This window comes from Hydra vulgaris, chromosome 13, assembly GCF_038396675.1.
Source record: "Hydra vulgaris chromosome 13, alternate assembly HydraT2T_AEP".
NCBI classification, from domain to species: Eukaryota; Metazoa; Cnidaria; class Hydrozoa; order Anthoathecata; family Hydridae; genus Hydra; species Hydra vulgaris.
In genome coordinates this window covers 22,682,501-22,696,736 of record NC_088932.1, presented here as the reverse complement: position 1 = coordinate 22,696,736, position 14,236 = coordinate 22,682,501, and the positions used below count along the sequence as shown (strand labels likewise).

At 25.1% G+C, this 14,236-nt stretch overlaps 1 long non-coding RNA gene across 1 annotated transcript in view; it reads right to left on the bottom strand.

Annotated features, from left to right (window-relative positions):
* Nucleotides 1–8,042: 8,042 nt before the first annotated feature.
* Nucleotides 8,043–14,236, bottom strand: part of LOC136090321 (uncharacterized) — a 10,885-nt gene continuing 4,691 nt past the window's right edge. Inside the window, exons 2-3 of the long non-coding RNA XR_010643345.1 lie at nt 9,605–9,700; nt 8,043–8,719 (exon numbers count right to left, since the gene is read on the bottom strand). This is a non-coding gene — a long non-coding RNA (uncharacterized LOC136090321). The remainder of the gene's footprint in view (nt 8,720–9,604; nt 9,701–14,236) is intronic.

The following is a 14,236-nucleotide window of genomic DNA, read 5'->3' as shown; positions in this document are numbered from 1 at the left end:
AATAGGTACACTTTTGTACAGTAAATGAATATTAAAGGCTGAAGATGTTGTAAGAGTCATACTCCTGTTGTTATTTTATTTATTTATGCAACATGTACTGTGATATAACAAAAAACATTATGTGATATATAATTATACAAGTATTACAAAATTAACAGTATCAAAGCGTCTAGTACAACAATATACATAACTGTCTGTGTCTATAGGCCTACTGTGTTTAGTACATGGGTCACATGATGCTCACGTCTCATAAAGAGTCTAGCGCTTATTACTTAGAATGAATCGAAGTTGCAGTTTGTCTTTCTTTCTGCAGGAAGCATACAGGTCTTGCATCACCTTGATTGCACGTTCAGCTATCTGATTACTTCGTGGTATGTCGATGACGGATGGCTCTTTCTTCCAGTGATTTTTGAATGACTGCAATGCCTTTTTGTAAGGCTTCAATACATCAGATAAATTCTTGAAGTCATTGTCATTGTACTTTTGACTACTAAACCAATGTTCTGCCCACTCATATGAAATGAACCTGCAAACCTTCTCCAAATTCTTTCTCGCTTCAGGCATAAGAATGAACGCCAGAATGGCGAGAATGGCTCTTGAGTTCCATCTGGCATTGCTCATATTAGGAATGTTCTGAAAGTGAATCAGAGGGAAGTTTCTTTGTTCTTCATAGAACCTAAACACTCTTGTTAAATGGTACAAAAACTTCATATCGTCTCTCCACCCTGATTTATCAAGAATTTCTACAGTTCCATTCACAAACTTATCCTTCAGTTCATCATACTTATTCAACAGTTCAGACACAAATGGGTATTCAATGTTTGGAGATTTGGTATCACCCCCAAGTTCTTTGTCCATCACCAGACGGAGAATCCTGTCTAGTACGTGATGCTGACAACCGATAAATTGTGGTATTGTGACACCCTTTAATTTAAACATACGTTGCAACTTCACAACAACTCCATTTCTCTTCCCAGTATTGACGTTTGTTGTATCAGTAATGATCATCTTAATTGAATTCCACAAATTGTATTCATCAATAAGTTTGGCAATTTTTTCAGCAACAGTTTCAGCTTTGCCATCTTTTAAACGCAGTGCATCAAGTTTCACGTCAGTTCTTTCATTCTGAAGTACAACTACCTGATATTCCTTATCATCTATTCGTTTGCCGTCAAAGTGTAAGGACCACTGTTCCATTTTAAGTTGTTGTATCATTTCTTTTTTTAATTTACCTGCCTCTTTGAATATGGACTTGTAAATTGCTGATTGACTTGGAGTTGGAATATCAATACCTTGTTGTGATAATACATTGCATATTTTAGCAGCTTTCTTTGTGGAAACTCCACTTGATGTAACCATACTTACAGCAAATTTACTTTTGTAGTGCTTTCTAGTTTTTTTCTGAGTGTCCTCATCATCGTCTTTATCACCGTCGTCGTCTTCATCATCTTCACTCTTACTTTTGCAGTTTTCAGATTCAGTACCACTGTCTGTGGTAGACAGGACTTGTGATGTGGAAGGTATTGCTGTTCCAGACTGGACTTTCCTTCTCTTGGAAGGGTGAATGGTTTCTTTACTTGCCACTTGTCCTGTTGAGTACCCCACCTGTCCTTTACTTTCTTTTTGTAGGTGGTATAGACGTTTATCTTCCGAGGATAACCACTGGCCATTCACTTTCGTGATGTCAAATAATGCATTGAGAACATCATATTTTCCACGCTTGACACATTCATCATAGACCTTCAGCACCTTCATAAGCTTTGCTCTTATCACTTGATCAGACACACGTGGAAAATTCAGTTTATTGTCCCACAATTTTGTAATTTCCTTAGAAATTTGGTCTATTCGTTCTTTTCTTCCTTTAACATATGCTCCGAGAAACTGGTATCTTCCTACGATCTGCAATTGAAGTGGTATTCTGGATTTTTCATCGAGTGAATGTTCTTCTACAACCACGCTTCCTCTTCTTCTGTGTGACTCTTGAAATCTCACCAAATTTTTAGTCCAAGTCTTCTTGTTCTTTGTTACTGTGGTATGACTTTTCTTGTGAGACATCATATAATATTGTTACGACTTTACGGATAGCTGAGCGTAAATATCCGTTTAATAAAGTCGTTTAATTAATAAAATACTTTAACTGTATAGTAATCCAATTATAGTTCGATAATCCAGTCAATGTTGATAACAGTTCGATAATCCAGTCCGTATCCTAACGATAATGCTACAACTACTTATACTTCGTACACTTACAGCGTCTTTAGTTCGCTACAGTAGTTCCTTATTAGCTCAGTTACACGCAGAGTACTTCATAGAACTATTCACATTATCAACACTGAGCTCTGACAGCAGCTCGCTTATATAATTATTTAGAGCTTCCAGAATGTTCTACTAAGTTCTATAATCTTCTATAGTCTGTTACAGTCGTCTATATCACCGTGGTAACACAATGACGTCATCACATAACAATTCCAAGTATTTGCCGGCACACGGCCGTTTCGTTGCCATGGTAACGTGTGGCGTTATATTTATAAATTCATAACAAAATAATGAAATAAATAGAATTAAGCTGAGAATTAAGCTTAAGATTAAAACATCGGTCAAAAATGAATGTATAAAAATGGTAAATCAAATTTTTATTTTGGGGGTGACCTTTTTTTGTTGCAGACAGCTATTTGGGCCTTTTTTCATGATTTTTAGGTAAAAGTTCATCGATTTATGATACAGGAAACATTTTATTTGAAAAAAAATTAAAAAGTCATATCCCTAATATATATATATATATATATATATATATAAATATAATATATATATAATATATATATATATATATATATATATAAATATATATATATATATTTCTATATATATAAATATATATATATATAATATATATATATATAATATATATATATATATATATATATATATTAATATATATATATATATATATATATATATATATATATATATATATATAATATATATATATATATGTATATATATATGTATATATATATATATATATGTGTGTATATATATGTGTATATGTATATATGTATATATATATGTATATATGCATATGTATATATATATATATATATATATATATATGTATATTTATATAATTTATATATATATATATATATATATATATTATATAAACATTAATATATATTTATATGTATAATATATAGTAATATATATATATAATATATATATATATATATATATATATATATATATATATATATATATAAAATAGTGTACTTATATATATAAATATATATTATATATAAATATATATTAATGTATATATAAATAAATATATATATATATATATATATATATATATATATATATATATATATATGTATATATATATGTTTATGTATATAATGTATATATAATATATATATTATATATAATATAAAATATATATATTATAATATATAATATATATATATATATTAATGTATACATATATATATCCATATATAATATATATATATATATATATATATATATATATATATATATATATATATATATGTATATAATGTATACATATATATATATATACCTATATATATATATATATATATATATATATATATATATATATATATATATATATATATATATATATATATATATATATATATGTATATATACATACAGGGTTGCAAAGACACCATGGTTTTTTTGATTAAAATTAGATTTTTATTAAATAATGCCGTGTTTAGTTATCCTTTTAAATTAAAAAAAAGTATAATGCATTTTATTTGAGTAAACTATATTCTTAATCAATATTACTGTAATATTTCATTAAAATTATTTAATGCATCATTGTTTAATGTTCTATATATAAATACAAGCTTTGCTGCTTTTTCTACCCCCAATTGATTTCTTAACTTAGAATGAACAAGGCCAAAAGTTGAAAAAATTCTTTCGATTCCAGCACTAGAAGCTGGTGCATTTAATAAACCTTCAATATCCATTATGTTACAATCCACAATTTTTAGAGATTTCCACCATTCTATTGGTGATACATTTTTTAAAACAGATTCACTATACAAATAGCTTTTATCGAATGGAGCAGATTTGGCTTTTAATTTGAATATTATTGGAAACAAATTCTTGAACTCTTTATCTGCGAAATTCATGGCAGCTTCATTTTCATATTCAGAAAGATTACATCCAAAATATCTAGGATCTATTGTGTTTGCCAGGAAATGAGCATCATTGACAGTCTGAAGGTATCTAGATTCAATTTTTTTTTTCGTTTGTTAAAAATGATAAACTGTTTATCAAATCTTTAAAAATTTCAACAGTGTCACTTATTTTTGTTTGATCTCTTTGCAACTTACCTAGAGCTACTGCAATTGGTTTTAATATTTTTAATAAATCTTCTGTGTTTCGCTTTTTCTGTATATCACTTACTTTTTTACCAATCATAGGATCTAAGTCTTTATTTTTTCAAACATTGTGAAAATGATACTCCAGTTGTTGACATATTTTTCAAGTGAATCACATACAGAATTCCAGCGAGTTTCAGTAGAAAGTGGCAATTTTGCTCCTCCATTTAATTTATAAATTGCTCCAGCTTTATGATTATTTCTTATATATTTTATTATTTGTTTAACATTTGCTCACATTTTCAATGTTAAGATCATTTGCTAAAAGATTCAGCATATGAGCAGCACACCCAAAAGTTATGATAATATCTCTTTCAGATGACAGTACTTGCCTCATTGATTTCATATTAGCTGCATTGCCAGTCACAAAGCTTTTTACTGTGCATCCAAATTTACATCTTACAGAATCTATTGCTTCTCTTGCTAATTGTGTAAGATATTCACCAGTTTGTGAATGACCAGAAGTGTTGATTGTTTCTACTAAAATTTTAATTTTATCTGTAATTACAGAGATACAAACTATAGGTTCATTATGTACTTTACTCCAGCCATCTAAAGACATGGCTTCAATTTGACCATTCAATACATTACATTTTTCAATTTCTTTTGCATAAACCCTATCTAATATTTCTCCTCCAATTTGAGTTCTATTAGGTAAAGTGTATCCTGGATAAAGCATATTGATAAATTTTTTATTTTTTATATATAAAATTCTTTGTGTTCAACTGTTCTGAAGCTAGAGTTTGTACTGTATATAAATCTACCAAGTTGCAAATCAAATAAATCTTTCTCTTTGAGGCTTGCTTGTGTGAAAAACTTATCTATTTTCAAATATTTATCAGCTGATGTTGAATTGGGCTGAGAGCTTTTCATTTGTTGTTGTGACGTTGACGGTGAGTTACCTTTAAAATAAAATTGCAGTTTATTGAACTATTCTAAGTTAATATGTCTATACAGTCCTCTGAGGACTCTATTCTATAAAAAAACAGAAACAAAAATCATGGATTTAAAAAAAATATCTATATTAAAGATTAGTTATACTTGTTAACATAACCCTGTTTTAGTTTTCTGTTGTAAGTTCAAATCTTTTTAAAAAAACATTAATTTAGTTTAAACCAACAATTTTTTAATTGGTTTAAACCATGCAACCCTGAATATATATATATATATATATATATATATATATATATATATATATATATATATATATATATATATATATATATATATATATGTATATATATATATATATATATATATGAAGACCTCAGTGGAAAAACCGGCGTTGTCACATTTAAAAAGTATTGAGAAAGTATTTATTGATCATTAATAAAAGTCTTTATTTAAAGCAAATAAAACTAAGCAATTTAAAAAAATTTATATTATAATTATTTTATTTAAAATTTATTCAAAAACAAAACATTTTGTAATTTTTTATACAAAAATTTTTTTTCTTTGCTTTAAATAAAGACATTTATTAATGATCAACAAATACTTTTTCAATACTTTTTAAATGTGACAACGCCGGTTTTTCCACTGAGGTCTTCATATATATATATATATATATATATATATATATATATATATATATATATATATATATAATATATATATATATATATATATATATATATATTATAATGTATATAATTATTTAATGTATGAATATATATATATATAAATATATATTATGTATATAAATATATATTATTTCATGTATGAATATATATATATATAAATATATATTATGTATATAAATATATATTATTTCATGTATGAATATATATATATATATATAAATATATATTATGTATATAAATATATATTAATGTATATATATATATATATATATATATATATATATATATATATATATATATATATATATATATATTAATGTGTAATATATATATATTAATGTGTAATATATATATATATATATATATATATATATATATATATATATATATATATATATATATATATATATATAATATATGAGTATATGATAACGCAAATGGCAGAGGTGTTTTTTAACAATAAAAAGAAGAGAGAAAAAAGATAAATGAAAAAAGAAAAAATCAAAAAAACAATTTTAAAATAGAAGAAAAAACAAACAACAGCAATAAATAAAGTGAAAACAACACAAACAATTTAAATAAATAATTTAATTGAAGAGAAATAAATAAAAAAATAATAAAAAAAAATTAACAAAATACAAAGTTTAATGTATAGTTTTAGATTTTTTGATACTATTACTTTAATATTAAATATTTTTTTTCTTATTTTTCTTATTTTCTTGTTTTCTATTTAAATAATCGTTTAATTTCATTGTTAGTTTTTTCGTTTTATCAGTTTTTTAATTGTTTGTAACAGTCTAACATTGTACACATAGCTATTTGTGTTTATAAAAAGAATTAACTTATTATTATTGTTATTACTATTATTGTTATCATTGTTATTATTAGTAATGTTTACTTTTGTAAATATTATTTTTATCATTTTCATTAGATGTTTACTTACTATTAGTTATAGTACTATTTCTAAACAACTTTAAAATGTAACCATCAACTATTTCAGAAATTTATTGGTTTATTATATATTAGGGGTATCGATGTCTACTTTTGGCAGATGCCGATTGGTACAGGGTGATGCATTGGCATCAGCCGCAAACTTGAATTTGTACTCTTTTCTTTTTTTGTAAATAGGTAAAGGAGCCCCTTGTGATAAAAAATTGTTTAAGAAAATTTTTCGACAGGTTTAGTGGTTGCAGATATGTCTATAAATTTTCATTTATTGAATATATATATATATATATATATATATAAATATTAGGGTGCATCCAACGCTCCATACATTCAAAAATTGATCTTTCCCTATTCTTAAAACTTTCTATTGGTTCTCACAAGACACCCTGTTAAATTTTTTCATAATTGAATAAGATTTAGGGGGGCCACCTCAAGTCTGAAACTTGCAACAAGACCCTAAACAGAAGGAAAAAAAGTTTTTCAAAAGTATGACATGTTGGGTCTCAAAAGAAGCAAAAATTTATAAAAATTTCAAAAATAACAAAATTTTACACAAGAATTATTATTCTAAGTTTTATTGCATAAAAATTATTATTTTTTAACAAAAAGTTAAAAAAAAACCTTTTTTTTCATGTTTTTGTCAAAAAAATTTTTCAAGGTATTTTTAACAAAAAAATGATAACTATTTTTGAAATTTTTATAAAGTTTCGCTTCTTTTGAGACCCAACATGACATACTTTTGAAAAACTTTTTTTCCTTCTGTTTAGGGTCTTGTTGCAAGTTTCAGACTTGAGGTGGCCCCCCTAAATATCATTCAATTTTGAAAAAATTTAACAGGGTGTCTTGTGAGAACCAATAGAAAGTTTTAAGAATAGGGATAGATCAATTTTTGAATGTATGGGGCGTTGGATGCACCCTAATATATATATATATATGTATATATATGTTTATATATATTATATATATATATATATATATATATATATATATATATATATATATATATATATATATATATATATGATATATATATATATATATATATATATATATATATATATATATAATTATATTTATTATAGGAATAAAAGTACTGATTGTTATGTCATCATGGATAATGCAATGGAGAAAAAAGTCAAAAAGTACAATAGAAACAAAAATGTCAGAAAGTACAGTAGAAATAAATGTAGAACAAAGAAATGTTTCTGATAATGGAGTTGTTCCGAAAACACTTCTTTAATCAATAATACTTACTAGTTTTGCAAAGAAAATCAGTTTTTTAGTTTAAAGAGAAAAATGTTGAAGTTGTCTTTTGACATATTAAGTCTGATGACAAACAGACTTAAATCATAGTTCAATTTGATTGGTTTGAAGGAAAAGGTAACTGTGATGGAAATTGCCTATGGAAGAATAAATATTTACAAAGCTATAATTGGTAGGATATTATTTTGATTTCAAGTGTTAAAGTTTAATTTCAAGTGATTATTTCTTTAATGGGTGCTTGTTGAAAATAAATGAATTTAGTTAAATTCACAAAAAATAGGTGTAAAACTTACTATCAAAGCAAAAAATAAAATAAATCAGTTAACATGAAAATTGTAAACTTTAAGTATTCATATAAAATAATATAAATTAAAAATTTTTCCTCCTTTCTCTACAGTTTTATTTGCTTGACTATTTTTGAATGTTTTTTTCTAGAATCGATTAAGTGCTATTATGCAAAAGCAACAGACAAAGAAACTTGTACATAATTAGCCTCCTGCTTGAAGTATGCACCTAAATGAAAGTAAACGAAAATCCTATTAGCACAAAAATACGATGACAAAATTAATAAAAGGTGATAAAGAAAATCATAAAGATGATACCTGTGATGTAGAAAGTGATGTTGAGTTAAACAAAAACAAAGGTAGTTGTGAAAATGAAAAATACATTACCCTCTTACCCCTACTTGTAAAACTTTTAAAAAATATATATTTTTTGATGTTGAACCAATGTTGATATTTTAATGCCACTTTCTTGTTTCTAAATCAATGCTTAAATCAATGTTTGTAAATCAACATCAGTTTAACGTTAATTTATCAATGTTGAATCAACGCTGATATTTCAATGTTGATTTTTTGTTTCCAAATCAACGTTTAAATCAACACCCTCAAATCAACACATTTTCAACGTTGAATCAACTTCAAAATGCTTGCTGAGAAAGATTGTATCACATACCCAGCAACCATTTTGACATTGATTCAATGTTGAAAATGCGTCGATTTAGGTGTTAAATTGGAAACAAAAAATCGATTTTGAAATATCAACATTGATTCAACGTCTATAAATTAACATTGAACTGACATTGTTTTACAGACATTGATTTGGAATGAAGAAACCGGCGTTGAAATATCAACATCGATTCAACATCAAAACAACGATGAACTGATGTAACGCTTTCGAAAGATAATATTTTGAAAAGCTTACTAAAATATGTTTTTTAAAAAGTTTTACAAGTGGGGGTAGGGAGGTAATTTAATTTTCATTTTTGCAACTACCTTCACTCTCATTAGACTCAAACGTCCTAATCTACTTCACAGTCATCATCATCTTCATTATCTTTATCACCTTCTTTTATCAACTTCTTCTTTTTTTTTTCGTGGTTGTAAGATTTTTGTTTACCTCTATTTAAATGACAAGGTGCATACTTCAAACAGTAGGCTAATAATGCCCAAACTTCTTTGTCTGTTGCTCTTGCATAACAGCTCTTAATCAATTCTAGAAAATAAATGCAAAATCATTAAAATTTAGTCAAGAAAATAAAACTGTTGGGAAAAGGAGAAAGAAAATTTTATATTATTTCAAATAAATACATGAAGTTTACAATTTTCAAGTAAACCAGTTTTTTTTTTTTAATTTGCTCAGGAAAAGTTTTACAACTATTTTTTGTGAATTTAACTAAGCTCATTTATTTATAACAGGCAGCCATAAAATATATATATATATATATATATATAATAAATTACTTCAAGTTCTGTGGTAGTTTATTCCATTGGCCTGATTTATTTCATCCCATTGCGTAAAACTCAAAACAAGATAAAGATTTTGGTTTATAACTATTAGAAGTGTATCTAAAAGTCCGTTCTACCTTGATAACCATAAACAAGGAGAAAAAACGCTTAGTAAATAGGAATTTTAGAAATAAAGTTTACATAAAAGTAATATTAGAAATGCGATTTAAGAAAAAAGTCATTGTAATAAAAAATAAAAAAATGTTAACTAATTAGCTATTTATTTACATAAAAAAATTATTCAAATACTTTTATAATATGAAAGTATTTGTAAAAGTATAATTCACTGAGTTATTGTGAATATATTCTGACAGACCTAAATAATTATCTGTCTGAACTATTGCCTCCCCTTTGTAAGTTGCTCGAACTTGTTATTGTCTGAATTAGTTATATAATTATGTAAAAACAGTTTAAAAATATGTCTAAATTATCACCTCCCCTCAAGAAATTACTAAACTTTTGTCTAAACTATCTTCTTCCTCCTATTTAATCATTAAATAAAAGATGTTATGATAATGGTAAGTGATGTAATAAAAAGTATACAACTAGAAACTATTAGTTATATATAATATATAACTAATAGTTTTCAGTTGTTTTTACTTAAATATCTTATATTTAATGAAAAAATTTTATAATTACTTTAAGTTTCTGAGTTATTACCTCCCCCTAGTAAATCACTCAATGTAAGATGGCGTGATAATAGACTATTCAATATACTATTAAACAAACTATTAAATAGTATTAAGTGATAGTGATTAAATTAAATATAACTATAATATTATAACTAAATAAAATATTAATTAGTTAAAACATTATGTAAAAATGATTTGCAAATATACTGATATTATCACAACCCCTTTTAATAAATGATGCAATAGAAGATGTATTGAATGATATAAGTTATTATTATATTATATTATATATATATATATATATATATATATATATATATATATATATATATATATATATATATATATATTTGCAATCTTTCCCCATACACTCCTAAAGAGGAGGAGGATGGTTAAAAGTCGTTTGTGAAAAAATCAGATGTACCCAAATAATTTCCTGGATCTGCCCCTGTTAGGAACAGAAAAAAGTGTTAATCTTACTTTAATTAGTATAGACATTAATCCAACACATCATAATTATTTTAGCCTAATTTAAAGATACATTAATGTTATGCTAAATTTTATTTTATTTCTTTTGATCTACAGCATTGGTTCTTTTCTATTTTAATTAAAAAGAATATGTTATTTATGCTGATTAAAAAAAATACTTTTTTGTTATATTTAGTTTTTTTTTCATTTGTTTAGTTTTGACCATAAGGTTCTGTGCTTCTTCATTATTTATATTTAGTTTGACTACTGTTAAAATATGGTTTTAATTTAGTAAATTTTCATGAACTGAAATTTACTTTATTGATCATTAGCCAACAGTTTAGGTAATAAAATTAAATTCATCACCATTAAGGTAAGAATAACTTTTTTTTTGAATATTTTGAATTTTTTCTGAGAGCAGTGTGCTCTCAGAAAAAATTGAGTATTCTTCTTTTCGAGGCGATTATACTAATACCACAAAACTTCAAAAGTAAACCTATTTAAAGCCTTTAAAAATTTATCACATTAACTCATAAATTTTATAATTATTTTTAAATAGATGTTTTAACCACAAAATCAAATCTCTCAAGATATATAAAGCTCAATTAATTAATAGTAAAATATATTTAAAGGGCTTATTGTCACTATGAAATACCCACCATGGTAATGCAATATTTTGGATTAAGACTCTTACCATTACTTTAAATCAATGATTAACTTTGTCACTTTGGGTTATATTGATTATTTATTTAATCTAAATTAAGTAACAAAATCAGATAAAATAAATCAAGCACTGTCTTTGGAAAGAAAAAAAAAAAGATGCCTAAAGCAGAGTATTTTTTTTTTTTTTAACATCTTCACTTCCAACAAGGCTGCAAGCAACCACTATTAGAGTTGGAAGTTATGGAAAAGATAAAGATTGTAGAGCAAGAAAACGATTGACAGACGACTTAAAAGATTGCAAATTATATGAATCAGGAGAGCAAGATGAAGAAAGTCAATTCCAAAGAACTGTTCGAAGATTGTTCGAAGAAAAAAACTAAAAGAGTAAGAGTTTTTGGAGCATTTAGGACAGTCACAGAAAAAGGATGAGACTCAATTAAATGACGAGTAACACGAGAATGAATTTTAGTAGATGGCGCAAGAGACGCTAGCTCTTTAGAGCAGTGCCTATTATAGTATTTGTAGAAAGAGAAGCAACATTATGACTTGATAATGGCTGGAGATTTTTTTTCATAACAAAAACAAGTTTTTAATTACTTTTTGCAGTAAACTCCACCAGCTTTCAGTTTTAAAAAATCATTTTTTAATTTACAATTATGTTTTCAAAGTTATTTTAGTTATTTAGCCAATTTATTTTAGTTACACAAAATGGCAATGGCATGATAATAAACATAAAAGAACTTTTTTTACTTGTTTAAAATATATAATATTTTTAATGTACCAATTCTAATTTACGTAGATCAAAAGAAATAACAAAACTAGAACTTAAAAACAATAAAAAATGCATGAATTTGGAGAAAAAAAATAATTTCATGTATCAATATCTTTAAAATAGACTAATATAATTATGATATGTTGGACTAAAAACTATACTAATTATATTTTTACTATTATTAAATACCAATATCATATATCTCAAATTGTACGATTCACTATAGGAGATGGGATATGTGGTAGATTATTTCATTCACCTAATTTTTCCATCCCATTGCGTATTAATCACATTTATTTGATTCACGAGAATGAAAAATTTGTAAAAGACTATTAAATGACCATTTTCTTTACTAAATAAACATGGAAACAAAAAAAAAACATTATAAAATTATAACTGAAAAATGCATTCTTGTTTTGAGTTTTACGCAGTAGAATGGAATTAACTACTATAGTAGTTAATTCGTACAACTTACACAACTTTAATTACAAACATATATACTTTTTGTATAATATACAAAAAATATCTATGTTTGTAATTAAAGTTGTGTAAAACAATGTTACAAAACAAAACATGGATTCTTTTTAATAATCATTATTAATAATATTAAAATTGCATTTAGGCATTACAACTTTCTATAAGCAAAATAAAAAATGCAATTATAAACCAAAAATAACTTTGATTGTTATCCATAAATCTAAAATATACTTAAGATAACTTGTTAATAGCTATTTACAAAATTCAAGTAAAATATTATATAAAATTATGAGTAATTTTTAAATTTTAACAGTTTTAAATAAAAAACAATAAAAAAAGCACACTTTTCTGGACGAATAGCCATTTTCATTTTTAAAAAACCTAATAATCATCCGCATTGATATCAAATAGAAATTAAAAAGACACGTCATTTTAACATTGAATAATCAACGTTAGTTTATCAACTATAAATCAACATTAAACTTTCTACACCACCAAGACGTTGAAACGGCGTCGTATTGTTCAACGTTACTTTATCAACGTGGAAGGGACGTTGAAAGTTCCGACGTTAAAAACTTCAACCATAGACGTTGATACAACGTCGTTTGCTTGCTGGGTAAATAAGTGGTTATTAAAGCATTAAGAAAAATTGTTTCTTGTAAAAAATTTGTTATTAAAGAGTAAAAAAAGATTACATCACGTGAAGAAGTGGTTATAAAAGAGTTAAGAAAGATTGTATCACATGAAGAAGAGGTTATAAAAAAATTAAAAAAATTGAAAAAAGTAGTTAAAAAAGAATCAAGAAGTTGTTAAAAATTGATGATAAAAAGGCTAAAAAATCTGTTGTGCTCAAAATTGTTCAAACAACAACATAAAAGACAGTAATGTAAAGTTCTATCTTAATTGCATCTTTTCTTATTTTGGACTTTTATGTTCTATAAAATTTTTTTTGCATAAATTACCTGCTAAACTATTTATAATGAAGTATAGATGACTTTTATACGGAAATTATGTCTTTTATTGCCCATTATTGCTAAATGCTGACATGCTTATAAACGTACGTGCATTATAAACATACAATGATATCACAAATTATCCATTCAAAAATACTTAAAGCATTTTACTGAAGAAGGTAATAACAAAAAAAACTAAATAACAATAATTTATCATTTACTAAAGCTCAATTAGGTACTTAAAATTAAAAAACAGCAAAAAAATGTTTACTTTGCTA